This window comes from Sciurus carolinensis, chromosome 11 (genome assembly GCF_902686445.1).
Source record: "Sciurus carolinensis chromosome 11, mSciCar1.2, whole genome shotgun sequence".
In the NCBI taxonomy this organism is placed as follows: domain Eukaryota; kingdom Metazoa; phylum Chordata; class Mammalia; order Rodentia; family Sciuridae; genus Sciurus; species Sciurus carolinensis.
Genome location: NC_062223.1, coordinates 133,738,419 through 133,754,949, shown reverse-complemented (window position 1 = coordinate 133,754,949; position 16,531 = coordinate 133,738,419). Strand labels below are relative to the sequence as shown.

At 37.0% G+C, this 16,531-nt stretch overlaps 1 non-coding gene and 1 pseudogene across 1 annotated transcript; one reads left to right on the top strand and one right to left on the bottom strand.

Moving 5' to 3' along the window:
- The first annotated feature begins 1,047 nt into the window (after window positions 1–1,047).
- LOC124958189 (proline-rich nuclear receptor coactivator 2-like) lies at window positions 1,048–1,484 on the top strand (annotated as a pseudogene).
- Window positions 1,485–15,350: 13,866 nt separating this feature from the next.
- On the bottom strand, window positions 15,351–15,457 carry LOC124960861 (U6 spliceosomal RNA). Its single transcript, XR_007104181.1, has one exon. It is a non-coding gene; the product is annotated as a U6 spliceosomal RNA (small nuclear RNA).
- Between the last annotated feature and the right edge of the window lie 1,074 nt (window positions 15,458–16,531).

The window sequence follows — 16,531 nt, the reverse complement described above, 5'->3', positions numbered from 1 at the left end:
ATAGCAGGATACAAGATCAATACTCATATATCAATATTTTTCCCAGATGGTAACAACGATTCAGTGGAGAAAGAAATCAGGAAAACCATCCCTGACACAATAACCTCAAACAATGGGAATTAATCTAACAAAGGAGGTGAAAGATCTCTAAGCCTAGTGTAGCAAAAACAGCATTGCATTGGCATCAAAATAGACATGAAGACCAGTGGAAAAGAATAGAAAACAGAGACCAACCCACATACTTACAATCAGGTGATACTTGAAAAAGGTACCCCAAGTATATATTGGGAAAAAGTCAACTTTTTTAAACAAATGGTGCCGGGAGAACTGGATACCCATATTGTAGGAGAATGAAATTAATTCCCTATCTCTCACCCTACACTAAAGTCAAATCAAAATGGATCAAAGACTTAGAAATTAGACCAGAAACCTTGCAATGGCTATAATAAAACATAGGGTCAACATTCCATCAAATACATCCAGTCATCGACTTCCTCAATAAGACACTTAAAGCTTAAGAAACGAAATCAAGAGTCAATAAGTTGGATGCCCTCAAATTAAAAAGCTTCTACACAGCAAAGGAAATGATTAAGAACATGAAGAGAGAGCCTACGGAATAGGAAAATATCTTTGCCAGCTTCTCCTCCAAAGGGATTAATATCCATAATATATAAAGAATTCAAGAAACTAAATGCCAGGAAGGAGGTCGGGTCACAGATGTGGGGTGGTCAGCAGCTAGCTCAGTGGCCCTCATGGACTTTGTTTGATCCACGCCTCATCTCTCCCGGGAAAGGGAGGGAGGCTTCAACGTGGAGAGGGAGCCACTGCGGTCTGAGCTTGATGACAGACTTCTCTCAAACTTGTGTGTTGAGGAGACTCAGATATTGGCCTCAGCTTCAAGGCTGAACTCAGCAGATTGGTCCATGAAAATTTCTGTACTGAGACAAAGGAAAGGATCCGTCAGAAAGCAACACCTATTATCCTGGGCTTGGCAACAAGGAAGAAGACAGGTAGTAGAAATCCTGCAATCTGACAAAGAAACTGAAGATGGGAGGTGGGGAGACGTATAACATTCCAGCCCTTTACTCTAGAAATGGTAGTAAGAACCAACAGCAGTTTAATAGAAGACCAAGGATCAGAACTCCCAGATCAAAACTGTTCATAAGAAAAAAGAAAGATAAAAATAAATAAAGAAAAAAGAAAAAAGAAAGAGGACATGGTTATAACTCATCAGCAGTTGCATGACAGGCCATGCAAAATGGGGAAAATTTTCCAAGTAATCCAAATTGAAATATTAGTTTATCAGTCTCAGCTTACTTTTTAAGTCTCAAGCTAATCAGAACTATGCTAGAACCAAACTTAGTGAGCCACCATCACCAAGTGTTCTTCCCAAATCACCAAACTACTGGGTTCCTGTGAACTTTAATCCTTCAGACAAGGAAATGACATTTCAACTAAAAACCTTACTTAAAATACAGGTATAAAATAAGATTAAGTACTAATGTTTAAATTTAGTTATGCTTACAAATAGTTGTCAGTTGGTCTGAAACAAATTACAGATTTATGTAAAACTGCTTATTATTGTAAGAATATTAATCAAACTTCATCTCATTTTACATATTGCATGCACTGTGATGTAATGGTGGTTATCAGTACAACTTAAAATAACTAACTGTACTTGATAGTGTTCTCAATTGAATAGCTTTTAAGTGAAAACCAGGTTAATATTTGGGGAATGGCTTAAAAGAATCAACTTTTCTATTTTTATTGGCAGAATATAGTAATAAAACTTAAGATTCATGAATAAGTAGATTTACTTGTAGTGAATCAGATTAAGCATCTAGCTGAGACAAGGATTGAAAAGTAGGTGGACATTTGAAAGTTCAATGTCCCAGAAAGCCAAACTATTAACATGCCAACAACTTAATGCACTGCCAAGAGAAAATGTGAATTTTTAATAGTTGCATTTTACTAAATTGCACAGTGATAAATGTGTAAAGGGCACTTGGGGTTTATTAGAATGAGGCATAGTATACACAAGTTGTCTTGTTTCTTAATCATTGTGGATAGGTGTCTGCCAATAGATGGACCAAAACCATTTTTTATAGAAATAGTATTGAGCACTCAGTAGCTTTCAAAGTATAATTTTTGTATTATAGCAAGGCACAAGCTAGTCTTACAGTGATCTGGCCTCATATCCCTGCAAAGCTTAAAAGTGGAGAATTGTATACTGTGAAAGTTCCAAGTACCTAGGGAAGAAGAGCCATGTAAATATACATAATCAACTTGTAGCATATGTAAAGTCTTCTTGGCCTTTAGCCTACAAAAATAGAATATTTTAGTATGAATTTGCTGAATGTAAGACCATGGACTTTTTTTTATATTAATTTTAAAGGTCCAGAATTGCTTTTAAAGTTTGCCCTCATGCTAAAGTGCCAGTGTATGTATGTCTTAACCTGTGTAATAAGTTTTCTATTATAACTAAAAAGGTTTAAGTTGCTAGAACATTTCTAATTTTTAGGAGATATAAAATGCAGGATTCTACCACTCTCCAGTCTATAAACCTAAAGATTTATTTTGGCTTTCACCAATTCTTTTAACCAATGATACAAAAGGAAATGGTGTTTGGTGCCAGTGGGTTTCTTTTTTTGGTTTTGGTCATGAGTTAAATACATCCCAGGGGACCGCTTATACAAAAGATGCATAACACCCCTGTAGCATGTTTTACCAACCTAAGGGAAAATGCTAAATATGATAGCCTAATGGCAAATTAGAAAAGTGCATGGGCCAATTAAAAAATTCTGATAATGGCCTACTTTGTAATTTGGCACCTTTTTTGATATTTTAAGTATAACAGGCTAATTTGTATTTCACTAAATGAATTTAGATGAACCATTGTCCAAGTCAAATACTGAACAGATTAAAGGCAAAATTTATGTAGTACTTATTTTACATGATATGAATTTGAAACATTAAATTTTTAAAAATTTTCTCCCCCCACAAAAAAACTAAATGCCAAAAAACATATAATCTAATCAATAAGTGGACAAAAGAAGTAGAGACATTTCTCAAAAAAAGAAACACAAATGGTCAACAAATACATGAAAAAAAATTGTTCAACATCTCTAGCAATCAGGGAAATGCAAATCAGAAATATATTAAGATTTCATCTCACTTCAGTCAGAATGGCAATTATCAAGAACACAATAATAATGAATGCTGATGAGGACATGGGGGGAAATTACATTGATCCATTGTTTGTGGGACAGCAAATTATTACAACCACTCTGGAAAGCAATGTGGAGATTCCTCAAAATACTAGGGATGGAACCACCAAAAGACCCAGCTAACCCACTCCTCAGTATTTATCCAAAAGAACTAAAATCAGTATACTATAGCAATACATCCACTTCAATGTTTATAGCAGTAGAATTTACAATAGCCAAATTATGGAATCAACCTAGATGTCTATTAATACATGAATGGACCAAGAAAATGTGGTACATATACGCACATTGGAGTTTTACTCACTATACCAAAAAAAAAAGAATGAAGTAATGGCATTTGCCAGTAAGTAAATGGCTGGAAATGGAAAACATTATGCTAAGTGAAATAAGCCAGACTCAAAAATCAAGGGTCAAATATTTTCTCTCATATATGGAAGCTAGAGTAAAATAAGGGAAAGAAAGCAGCAGAGGTAGGGATTGATATCATAAATATATAGGGAAGATCAGTGGAGTGGAAGGAGAATGAGAAGAAGGAAGGGAAAGGGGAAAAAATATGAAATGAACACAATGAACTCATGTTATATACATATAAAAATGTACAAAAGGCAATTTCATCTTTATGTATGAGAAGAAAGAACCAAAAACAGTAATAAAGGAGTGAAAGGAAGATCAGTAGAGTAGAGGAAGGAGAATAGGGGAAGGGAGGAAGGGAGGAAATGGGGTGAATGGGGATTGAAATCAAATTCCTTGCATGTATGATTTTGTCAAAATGAACCCAATTACTAAGCATAATTATAATTCTCTAATTAAAAAAAAAAGACTAAACTACAATATAGCAACCAAGATGTTGACACTGGTACAATAAAAGTACAGAATCTTTCCATCACTACAGGGACTGCATTTTTATAGCCACACCTACTTCCTTCTGCCACCCTCCCTCTAGGTTCTGGCAATCAGTGATTTGTTCTCCAATTCTAAAATTTTGTCATTTTAAGAACATTACATACATATGTCAGGGGAAGAAAAATCAAAAGGGTGTCACATTGGTTCAGTAACACTTAAAATGCAGTCAGAAGGCCATTGTTAACCAGATCTCAGATATATCTTCACTGAGCCCTCTCAGATGCATTGTGACCAAAAATTAGGCCAAACCACCATTCATTAGCTTTTTTAAATCATTCATGGAGCCTACCTGATTTCCCTAAATTACCTAGATATTGAGATCACTCTCAATCCCCTTCATAGAAAGCACCTTAACTCTGATGAATATCAATCACAATTCCTGACAAGCAAATGATAAAGGTATCACCCCATCACTCTTTGTGGTTTTCCACTTTAAATACAGCCTAAAAGCACATTTTCAAAACTACTTGAATCTGTTTTCCAAAATTGCAATCCTAATTAGCCCAAATAAATGTAATTTTCCTTGTTCTCAACTAGGTTGATTTTATTTTCATGGACACAGAATCATACAGTGTAATTTATTTTTACATTTGAGTCTATGATCCATTTGGGGGCTGGTTCCCTACACAAAACCTATCCCAATCTTTTATACTGTCCCTGATGTCTCAGGGAAAAAATGCCAATCAAATTGATATTCTAGAGTATGTATTTTCCTAGTACTTGTATTTTTTTTAATTTTAAAATTTATTTAATGTTTTTTCAGTGCTAGAAAACAAACTCAGGGCCTCTCATATACTATGTAAAACACTGAGATATAGCCCCCAGCTTTCCTAGTATTTATTTTTATGTTAGCATTATAATAGTATTATTATAAATAGTGTTATCAGTACTAATTATTATATTAGTATTTGTATTGGTATTATTAGTTTTATCTTATACAAAATTATTAGTATTTTTATATTAACATGGCTGTATTGTAGAATTAAAATATATTATTTCAAAGTCTGACTACAGTCAAATATCTATTAGTTCTTACTTAACTCGTATTCCAGTTGTCTAGTAAGAGAAGATTGAGGATTTCCAAGATTAAATTATTGTGCAAGGATACCACAGAACACTATGAAGCTCAACAATAAACAATACGCATATTAATATAAACATTGACTTAACCAAAACTCTTGATGTAACGATATTGGGCAAAAAGGCAGAGAGATTATGGTGGTGTGCAGAAGAAGTACAAGAGCTGTAAATTCTAATTTTCCATAATAAGAGATGATAAATTTACCTAAAATTAAAAATGAATAAGTAAGAGTTTATGCTGTTTTGACATCTGTAAATAATTACCAGAAAAAAACAGATAAATGCTTTGAAAATGACTCTGAAGAACACAAACCAGTAGTGTAGTAAGATGGGAAAGAAGGCTACAGTTTTCACTAAAAGTCTTATCAAAATATTTGACTTAGATTATTTACATGTAGAACTATGATATATTAAGAGTTAATTTTAAAAGTTTAAAAAAGAAAACAATTTGCCAAAGGCAGTTCTAAATCCTATCGCACAATCTTCCCTCACTGGAACACTGATAAAAGAACAATTGATACTGTTCTTTTCTAAAAAGAAATGGACTGAGAAATAAAAGTAGGCACTGACCAAGGAACGCCGCAGTTCCCATACTCTACAGAACATGCCTGAGGCGAGTGGCACAGAAGAAAAGAGCAACCTCTCTTCTGATGTATTTTGGAGAACAAGGTTGCTAGTTAGATTCACATGCCCAGTAATGGATAGATTTGATATATACAGACCTCTGCAAAAATGGGGTTATTTTAAGTTCCATCTTTGGCCATAGAGAGTCCTTTCACCAGTGGCTCCTGTATCTATTTGACAGCTGCTTTGCCTTTTGGCACTAGAAGTGGTGCTGCCCATCATTTGTACTTCCTGCTTCACAGCTGGACACAGATAATCCTCCAAGGCACCCTAGTTCTTTTTACCTCTAAGAGAACACATATCTGAAGTTAGTCTCATTGCTAATGGATTTCCATTGCTTTTAGTGCACAGATTTTAGAAATATTTGCTTTTGAGAAAAAGCAAAAACTAAAACAAATAAACTATTTCCCAAAGTGGTTGTACCATTTCCCTTTTCTGCCATCAATATATGACAATTCCAGTGGCTCTGCATTCTTGCCAATATTTGATGTTTTAGGAATTTTAATTTCAATCATCGTAGCAGATTTGAAGTACTGGTTCTTTTTTGTGTGTGTGTGTGTGTGTGTGTGTGTGTGTGGTGCTGGGGATCGAACCCAGGATCTTTAGCATGGTAGGAAAAGTTCTCTGCCACTACCTCTAAAATGAGTCTGCTCCACTTCACAGAAGAAGATCTACAAGCAATCAACAAACATATGGAAAAATGTTCAACATCTCTAGTAATAAGAGAAATGCAAATCAAAACCACCCTAAGATTCCATCTCACCCCAATTAGAATGGCGATTATCAAGAATACAAGCAACAACAGGTGTTGGCGAGGACGTGGGGAGAAAGGTACACTCATACATTGCTGGTGGGGCTGTAAATTAGTGCAGCCACTCTGGAAAGCAGTATGGAGACTCCTTAGAAAACTTGGAATGGAACCACCATTTGACCCAGTTATCCCACTCCTTGGCCGATACCCAAAGGACTTAAAATCAGCATATTACAGAGATACAGCCACATCAATGTTCATAGCTGCTCAGTTCACAATAGCCAGATTGTGGAACCAACCTAGATGTCCTTCAATTGATGAATGGATAAAGAAACTGTGGTATATATATATACAATGGAATATTACTCAGCCATAAAGAATGATAAAATTATGGCATTTGCAGGCAAATGGATGAAATTGGAGAATATCATGCTAAGTGAGATAAGTCAATCTCAAAAAACCAAAGGACGAATGGTATCGCTAATAATAACACATAATAACACATAATGGGGGGTGGGAGGGGTTAGTGTTAGGGTTAGAGTTAGGGTTAGGGAGGGGGGCAAGAATGGAGGAAGGAAGGACTGTATAGAGGGAAAAGAGGGGTGGGAGGGGTGGGGGGGGAAGGGAAAAAATAACAATGAATCAAACAGCATTACCCTATGTAAATTTATGATTACACAAATGGTATGCCTTTACGCCATGTACAGAGAACAACATTTATCCCATTTGTTTACAATAAAATTGAAAAAATGCAAAAAAAGAGAAAAAAATGAGTCTGCTCATTTTTATTTTAATTTGCATTATCCTGTTGTCTGATATCAAGTACTTTTTCATGTACTTAATAGCTCATCTTTATGTGTCTTATTTTGTAAGTACTCATTGAATCCTGTTACCATTTTTTTAAAATTTCAAAATGTCCTTTTATCATTGAGTTGCAGGAATTCTTCACAAGTTCTTTATCAGATAAGTGTGTTATATTTCCTCATTGTGATTTAGTACCATTTTTGATAAGCAATTTTAAAATTCAATGGAGTCCATTTATAAACCTTTTATATCTCATGGTTATTGTTTTCTGTGCCTCCTCTAAGTCACCTTTGCCTACCTCAAGATTGTGAAAGTTTAAAAATTTCCCCTAGGTGCTCATGGTTTGAACTTTTTAATAAAAGCTTGTGATTCTTCTTAAAATAACTTTTCACATTTGTGAGAGGTAGAAATTGAAGTCATGTTTCATTCTTTTGAACATTTGATCCAGCTCTTTCAGCACCATTTATTGAAAAGATTCCCTTTGCCCACTGAATTTGCTTTTACTTTTTGTCATAAATCAGGATATATATATATATATATATCTTATGATGTATATATATATATATATACATCTTATGATTGGCTTATCTCACATAGCATGATATTCTCCAATTTCATACATTTGTCTGCAAATGCCATAATTTTATCATTCTTTAGGATTGAGTAATATTCCATTGTATATATATACCACAGTTTCTTTATCCATTCATCATTGAAGGACATCTAGGTTGGTTCCACAATCTGGCTATTGTGAATTGAGCAGCTATGAACATTGATGTGGCTGTATCTCTGCAGTATGCTGATTTTAAGTCCTTTGGGTATAGGTTAAGGAGTGGGATAGCTGGGTCAAATGGTGGGTCCATTCCAAGCTTTCTAAGAAATCTCCACACTGCTTTCCAGAGTGGCAGCACTAATTTGCAACCCCACCCGCAATGTATGAGTGTACCTTTCTCCCCACATCCTCTCCAACACCTGTTGCTAGCATTCTTGATAATCGCCATTCTAATTGGGGTGAGATGGAATCTTAGGGTGGTTTTGATTTGCATTTCTCATTACTAGAGATGTGGAACATTTTTTTCATCTGTTTGTTGATTGCTTGTAGATCTGCTTCTGTGAAGTGTCTGTTCATTTCCTTAGCCTATTTGTCAATTGAGTTATTTGTATTCTTGGTGTAGAGTTTTTTGAGTTCTTTATAGATTCTGGAGATTAGTGCTCTATCTGAAGTATGATTGGCAAAGATTTTCTCCCACTCTGTAGGCTCTTTCTTCGCATTGCTGATAGTTTCCTTTGCTGAGAGAAAGCTTTTTAGTTTGAATCTATCCCAGTTATTGATTCTTGTTTTTATTTCTTGTGCTATGGGAGTCCTGTTGAGGAAGTCTGGTCCTAAGCCGACATGTTGAAGCTCTGGACCTACTTTTTCTTCTATAATCTGCAGGGTCTCTGGTCTGATTCCGAGGTCCTTAATCCATTTCGAGTTGAGTTTCGTGCACGGTGAGAGATATGGGTTGTTTCATTCTGTTGCATATGGATTTCCAATTTTCCCAGCACCATTTGTTGAAGAGGCTATCTTTTCTCCATTGCATATTTTTGGCCCCTTTGTCTAGCATGAGAAAATTGTATTTATTTGGGTTTGTGTCTGTATCCTCTATTCTGTACCATTGATCTACCTGTCTATTTTGGTACTGATACTATGCTGTTTTTGTTACTATTGCTTCGTAGTAGAGTTGAAGTTCTGGTATTGCAATACCCCCAGCTTCATTTTTCCTGTGAAGGATTTCTTTAGCTATTCTGGGTTTCTTATTCTTCCAGATGAATCTCATGATTGCTTGCTCTATTTCTGTAAGGTATGTCATTGGGATTTTAATTGGAATTGCATTGAATCTGTATAGCACTTTTGGTAGTATGGCTATTTTGACAATATTAATTCTGCCTATCCAAGAACATGGGAGATCTTTCCATCTTCTAAGGTTTTCTTTAATTTCTTTCTTTAGTGTTCTGTAGTTCTCATTGTAGAGGTCTTTCACATCCTTTGTTAGATTGATTCCCAAGTATTTTATTTTTTTCAAAGCTATTGTGAATGGGGTAGTTTTCCTAATTTTTCTTTCCAAAGATTCATCACTTATGTATAAAAATGCATTAGATTTATGAGCATTGATCTTATATCCTGCCACTTTACTGAATTCATTTATGAGTTCTAGAAGTTTTCTGGTGGAATTTTTTGGCTCCTCTACATAGAATCATGTCATTGGCAAACAGGGATAGTTTGAGTTCTTCTTTTCCTATTAGTATCCCTTTAATTTCTTTGGTCTGTTTAATTGCTCTGGCTAAAGTTCCAAGGACGATGTTGAATAGAAGTGGTGAAAAATGGCATCCCTGCCTTTTTCCAGTTTTTAGGGGAAATGCTTTCAGTTTTTCTCCATTTAGAATGATATTGGCCATGGCCTTAGCATAGATGGCCTTTACAATATTGAGGAATGTTCCTACTATCCCTATTTTTTCTAGTGTTTTGAGCATGAAGGGGTGCTGTGTTTTATCAAATGCTTTTTCTGCATCTATCGAAATAATCATGTGATTCTTGACTTTAAGTCTATTGATATGGTGAATTACATTTATTGATTTCCTGATGTTGAACCAACCTTGCATCCCTGGGATGAAACCCACTTGATCATGGTGCACTATCTTTTTAACATGTTTTTGTATGTGATTTGCTAAAATTTTGTTTAGAATTTTTGCATCAATGTTCATTAAGGATATTGGTCTGAAATTTTCTTTCCTCGATGTGTCTCTGTCTGGTTTAGGTATCAGGGTAATATTGGTTCATAGAATGAGTTTGGGAGGGTTCCCTCCTCTTCCATTTCATGGAATACTTTGAGGAGTATTGGAATGAGCTCTTCTTTAAAGGTTTTGTAGAACTCGGCTGAGAACCCATCTGGTCCCAGACTTTTCTTTGTTGGTAGGCTTTTGATGACTTCTTCTATTTCATTACTTGAAATTGGTCTATTTAAATTGTGTATGTCCTCCTCATTCAGTTTAGGCAATTTGTATGTCTCTAGAAACCTGTTGATGTCTTCAAAATTTTTCTATTTTGTTGGAGTATAGATTTTTTAAATAGTTTCTAATTATGTTTTGTATTTCAATTGTGTCAGTTGTGATATTTCCTTGTTCATTCCGAATTTTAGTGATTTGGGTTTTCTCTCATTCTTCTCTTTGTTAGTGTGGCTAAGGCTTTATCAATTTTGTTTATTTTTTCAAAGAACCAACTATTTATTTTGTCAATTTTTTGTATTGTTTCTTTTGTTTCAATTTCTTTGATTTCAGCTCTGAGTTTAACTATTTCCTGTCTTCTACTACTTTTGGTGTTGGTCTGCTCTTCTTTTTCTAGGGCTCTGAGCTGTAGTGTTAGGGCATTTATTTGTTGAGTTTTACTTCTTTTATTAAATGCGCTCCATGAAGTAAATTTTCCTCTAAGTACTGCTTTCATAGTGTCCCAGAGATTTTGATATGATGTTTCTTTGTTCTCATTTACCTCTAAGAATTTTTTAATTTCCTTCCTAATCTCTTATCCATTCATCATATAATAGCATATTGTTTAATCTCCAGGTGTTGGACTTTCTGTTTTTTACTCTTTATTACTAATTTCAATCCATTATGATCTGATAGAATAGAAGGCAGCATCTCTATCTTCTTGTATTTGCTAACATTACCTTTGTGGCATAATATATGGTCTATTTTAGAGAAGGATCCATGTGCTGCTGAGAAGAAAGTATATTTACTCTTGGTTGGATGGTATATTCTATAAATGTCCATTAAGTCTAAATTATTGATTGTGTTATTGAGAACTATGGTTTCTTTGTTCAATTTTTGTTTGGAAGATCTGTCCAGTGGTGAGAGAGGCATGTTAAAATCACCTAGTATTATTGTGTTATGGTCTATTTGGCTTCTGAAATTGAGAAAGATTTGTTTGACATATATGAATGAGCCACTGTTTGGGGCATAGATGTTTATGATTGTTATATCTTGCTGATTTATGCTTCCCTTAAGCAGTATGAAATGTTCTTCTTTATCCCTTCTGACTAACTTTGGCTTGAAGTCCATATTATCTGAAATGAGGATGGATACCCCAGCTTTTTTGCCAAGTTCATGTGCATGGTATGTTTTCCCCATCCTTTCACCTTTAGTCTATGAGTATCTCTTTCTATGAGGTGAGTCTCTTGCAGGGAACATATTGTTGGATCTTTCTTTTTAATCCAATCTGCCAGTCTATGTCTTTTGATTGATGAGTTCAGGCCATTAATATTCAAGGTTATTACTGAGTTATGATTTGATTCCTGGTCATTTGGCTCATTATTTATTTATTTATTTATTTTTGACATGACTTGGTTCCTCCTTTATTTGACAATTCCTTTAGGATTGTTCCTCCCTTTGCTGATTTGCTTCTTTGATTTTCATTTCTTCCTCATGGAATATTTTGCTGAGAATGTTCTGTAATGCTGGCTTTCTTTTTGTAAATTCTTTTAGCTTTTGTTTATCATGGAAGGATTTTATTTCATTGTCAAATTTGAAGGTAAGTTTTGCTGGGTATAAGATTCTTGGTTGGCATCCATTTTCTTTCAGGGCTTGAAAAATGTTGTCCCAGGCCCTTCTAGCTTTTAGGGTCTGGATTGAAAAATCTGCTGATATCTGTATTGTTTTCCCCCTGAATGTAATTTGGTTCTTTTCTCTCACAGCCTTTAAAATACTGTCTTTATTTTGTATGTTAGGTATTTTCATTATAATGTGCCTTGGTGTGGGTCTGTTGTAATTTTGTGTATTTGGAGTCCTATAAGCCTCTTGTATTTGATTTTCCATTTCATTCTTCAGATTTGGGAAATTTTCTGATATTATTTCATTGAATAGATTGTTCATTCCTTTGGTTTGTTTCTCTAAGCCTTCCTCAATCCCAATAATTCTTAAATTTGGCCTTTTCATGATATCCCATAGTCCTTGGAGATTCTGTTCATGATTTCTTACCATCTTCTCTGTTTGTTCAACTTTGTTTTCAAGGTTAAATATTTTGTCTTCAATATCTGAGGTTCTGTCCTCCAGGTGTTCTATCCTATGGAGTTCTTAATTTGGTTTATTGTTTCCTTCATTTCAAGGACTGCTGTTCGTTTTTTTTTTCAATATCTCTAACTCTTTATTGAAATGATCTTTTGCTTCCTGTATTTGCTCTTTTAACTGTCGATTGGTGTGATCATTCAATTCCTGCATTTGCTCTTTCATCTCATCATTCAATGCCTGCATTTGCTCTTTCATCTGATCGCTTGCTTCCCTGATAATTTTAATTATGTACATTCTGCACTCCCTTTCTGTCATTTCTTCTGCCGTGCTGTCATTGGGTTTTATTGATGTAACATCTAGATTTGTTTGGGGCATTTTCTTCCCTTGTTTTCTCATATTGTTCAGGTATCAGTGGACTGCTGAGATATTGCAGATTTCCTGTATTGACTTATAATGTCCCTGAAGATTTCTAGTCTATCCCCTCTTAGCCTTCAGTAGCCTGAAGTCTTGGAGGAAGTTGATAATGCGGTGCTCCACAAGGAAGCTGCCTCTCTAGGGGTGGTGGCCTTCAGGTGGGGTATATTCCCTGATAGTGGGCAGAGGTGCCTCCACTTGTTGACCAATGGTCATCCAAAGGGGAACTAGGCTGTGGGCTGAGGCAAGGCCTGTTTGTGCCTGTGTCTCTGGTTTTACCGTCCTTGTGGGAAAACCTCACCCAGCAGGGAAGACTCACCCGGTGGGGAAGTCTCACTGGTCAGTTCCCCTCCTAGAGGTTCCCCTCAATCCACAGTTACCGCCTGGGCTGGGCCGCCTTCCTCTGCAACGTTCCTAGGGGCCTGGACCTACCTCCTGGGCCTGGGAGCTTCACCCTGCGCAGAAGAGTCTCCTTAGGTTGCCCCTCCTCAGAGAAGCTGCCTGCAGTCCTGGAAACTTCGCTTGCCCCTCAGCTTGTCTCTGCGGCTCTTCCACCAAGAAGCCGCCTAGGTCCTGGGACCCTGCTCTGCACCTAATCGCCTGGCTATGCGGCCCCTCCTCTGAGCAGCCACCTGGAGCCCCGTATAGTTGCTCTGAGTCCAAGCGACCTGCCGCACGCCTCTTCCTCCGGGCAGCCACCCGGTGTTCTGTGCGGTCGCTCCGAGTCCAAGTGACCCACCGCTCTCCTCCTCCTCTTCCTCTGGGCAGCCACTTGGAGTTCAGGAACGGTCACTGAGTCCAAGTGACCTGCTGCACGCCTCCTCCTCCGGGCAGCCGCCCGGAGCTCTGGTGCGGCTGCTCCGAGTCCAAGCGACCCGCTGCATTCCTCCTCCTCTCCCAGGCAGCCCCCCGGTGTTCAGGAGCAGTCGCTCTGAGTCCAAAAAGCTTGCTGAGCACCTCCTCCCCTGGCAGCTGCCCGGAGCCCCAGTGGGTTGCTCAGAGTCCAAGTGTTGTGCTGAGCAGCCTCCTCTACAATGCTCCCAGTTGTCCGTGTTCACTGCTCCAGCAGGGGGGAGGGTTGTCTCGTTGGGCAACTCTACTTCACAAAGTTCCCTGCGTTCCAGGACTACTGCCCCATCCGGGACGCCTCCCCAACAGGAGAGACTCACCCGGCAGCTTTTCGTTGGTCTCAAGTCTCTCAATATCTCTTCTTGAATCCTGAGTCCTGGAGCAACATGAAATGCAGCCACCCTCTAGTCCGCCATCTTCTCAACATTATCTTTTAGGAACACAATTAAATCCACAACACTACCTCAGTTCCTTCAGTGGTGCATTTGACTACAGTTTTAACATGAATAGGCATTCATCACATACCTGGCCTTACTATAGGTTTGCCTTTTAAAGAATGGTGAATGACAAAGCACCTTACACAAAGTTTATTTTCCTCCTAGATCCCATATGAGGTTTGAATAGGCCATATTGTACATCTGCCAGTCCTTGAACTTGTTACTTCAAAATACCTAAAACAACTCAGAAGCAGCAGCAAATGCAAAAACAAATTCTTGGGTCCCAATCATAGGAATTTATTCTGAAGATCTTGGGTAAGATGAAGAAGTCCATATTTTTAACACTCTATAGACAATTCTGGTGTAGGCAACCTTAACACTTAGTTTTACACTGAAGGTCCCTGCTGTTTCTTCTTTGAAATTTCTGTCTTGTGATTTCTGTAATGCCATAAATAAAAAGCAGACCGAAAGCTCTAAAAGGGATGAGTTTAAAAATTAATTTACTCACCCAAATATTTATTGTTTCTCATGTGATAAAGATTGTTTCAGATGGAAAGCAAAGAAAAAAGAAATCCTGCCTCCAAGGAACTAACATGCTAAAAGGGGAAAACAAATAAATAAAAACTAGTAATGGATACACAGTGTTTAAGTTCTAAGGGGGAGCAGAGAGAGAGTTCAGGAAAGAGGGATCACAAGTCTCTCTCAGGACTTCCCTATCTCTTATGATCAGAGAATTTTTGAGAAAATGTTCACATTTAAGTTGCAGCATAGATAAGAGAAAGCACATTAGGATATGCCCCTGGGAAAGGGCTGGTTGCCAGATTTAGCAAATAAAAAGACACAATGCTCACTTAAATTTAAAACAAATACCAAGAATAAATATACCTCAAATATTACATGAGACATAGTCCCTCTCCCTCCCCCCCTCTTATCCTTGTCCCTCCCTTTATATCTCCCTCTCCCTCTCTTTCTTTTGTTTTGGGGTACTGGGGATTGAACCCCAAGGGCACTCTACCATTGAGTTACATATCCAGTTGTTTTTATTTTTTATTTTGAAACAGGGTCTTGCCAAGTTGTCTAGGTTGACCTTGAATTTGGATCCTCCAGCCTTAGCTTCCCACATTGCTGGAATTACAGGCATGCACCAACAAGCTCAGCTATGTGGAACATTTTTTTTTATTGTAAACAAATGGGATACATGTTGTTTCTCTGTTTGTACATAAAAATATGGAACGCTTCACAAATTTGCGTGTCATCCTTGCGCAGGGGCCATGCTAATCTTCTCTGTATTGTTCCAATTTTAGTATATGTGCTGCCAAAGTGAGCACTGGAACATTCTTGTACTAAATTATTCATTGTTTATCTAGCACTCAGTTTAAACCGAGAGTTTTACATGACTCTCTACCCTGAGAGTATTTCCAACCCTAAAGACTAGATTTGCTTCTCTCTTCCTAAGTTGTGCTAACACTAGTTCCTTCAGTTATCAAAGCACATGACCTTGCTTTTGGCTGTTAACTTTTGCAGAGTTCATAGTTTTGAATATGTTTAGAGTTTCAGCACTTTCCCAGTTGTATGTTCTGGCTGCAGCATCATATTAAATACATTGATCAAAGAAAATATCTATGGGCTTTTGTATACAGAAAATTCTTTTATTCATGAGTAATCAGGTTGGTACAAGCATCAATGAATGAATAGTAGAAACTCTGTGGAGGGAGGGCAGACAGAAACAGATTTTAAATCCTGGAAGACTACAAAAATTATACTGGGGATGGTATACTCTGTGGTAGAATGATTGTCTATTATAGCCTCAGTTTGATCCCTAGTACTGCAAAACAATACAAAAACAAACAAACAAAAAAATCTCCAAAATGGATTCCTTAGAAAACTTGGAATGGAACCACCATTTGACCCAGTTATCTCACGCCTCAGTATACAACCATAGCACTTAAAATCAGCATACTATAGTGATGCAGTCATATCAATGTATATAGTAACACAATCCACAATAGCTAAGCTAGGGAACCAACCCAGGTGCCCTTCAACAGATGAATGAATAAAGAAAATGTGATACACACACACACACACACACACACACACACACACACATATATAACACATATACATAAAATATATACACACATATATTCACACATAAATACACATACACAAAATGGAATATTAATCAGCCATAAAAAGAATGGCTTCCTGACTTTCACCAATAAATAGATGGATCTGGAGAGACTATCATGCTATGTGAAAGAAGCCATTCACTAAAGAGTGAATGTTCTCTCTGATATGTGCACAACAAGTGGCAGGGAAGGAAAGAATAGAAGTTCAGTGGATTAGACAAAGGGGAATGAAGGGAAGGGAAAGGGGATGGGAATAGGAAAGACAGTAGAATG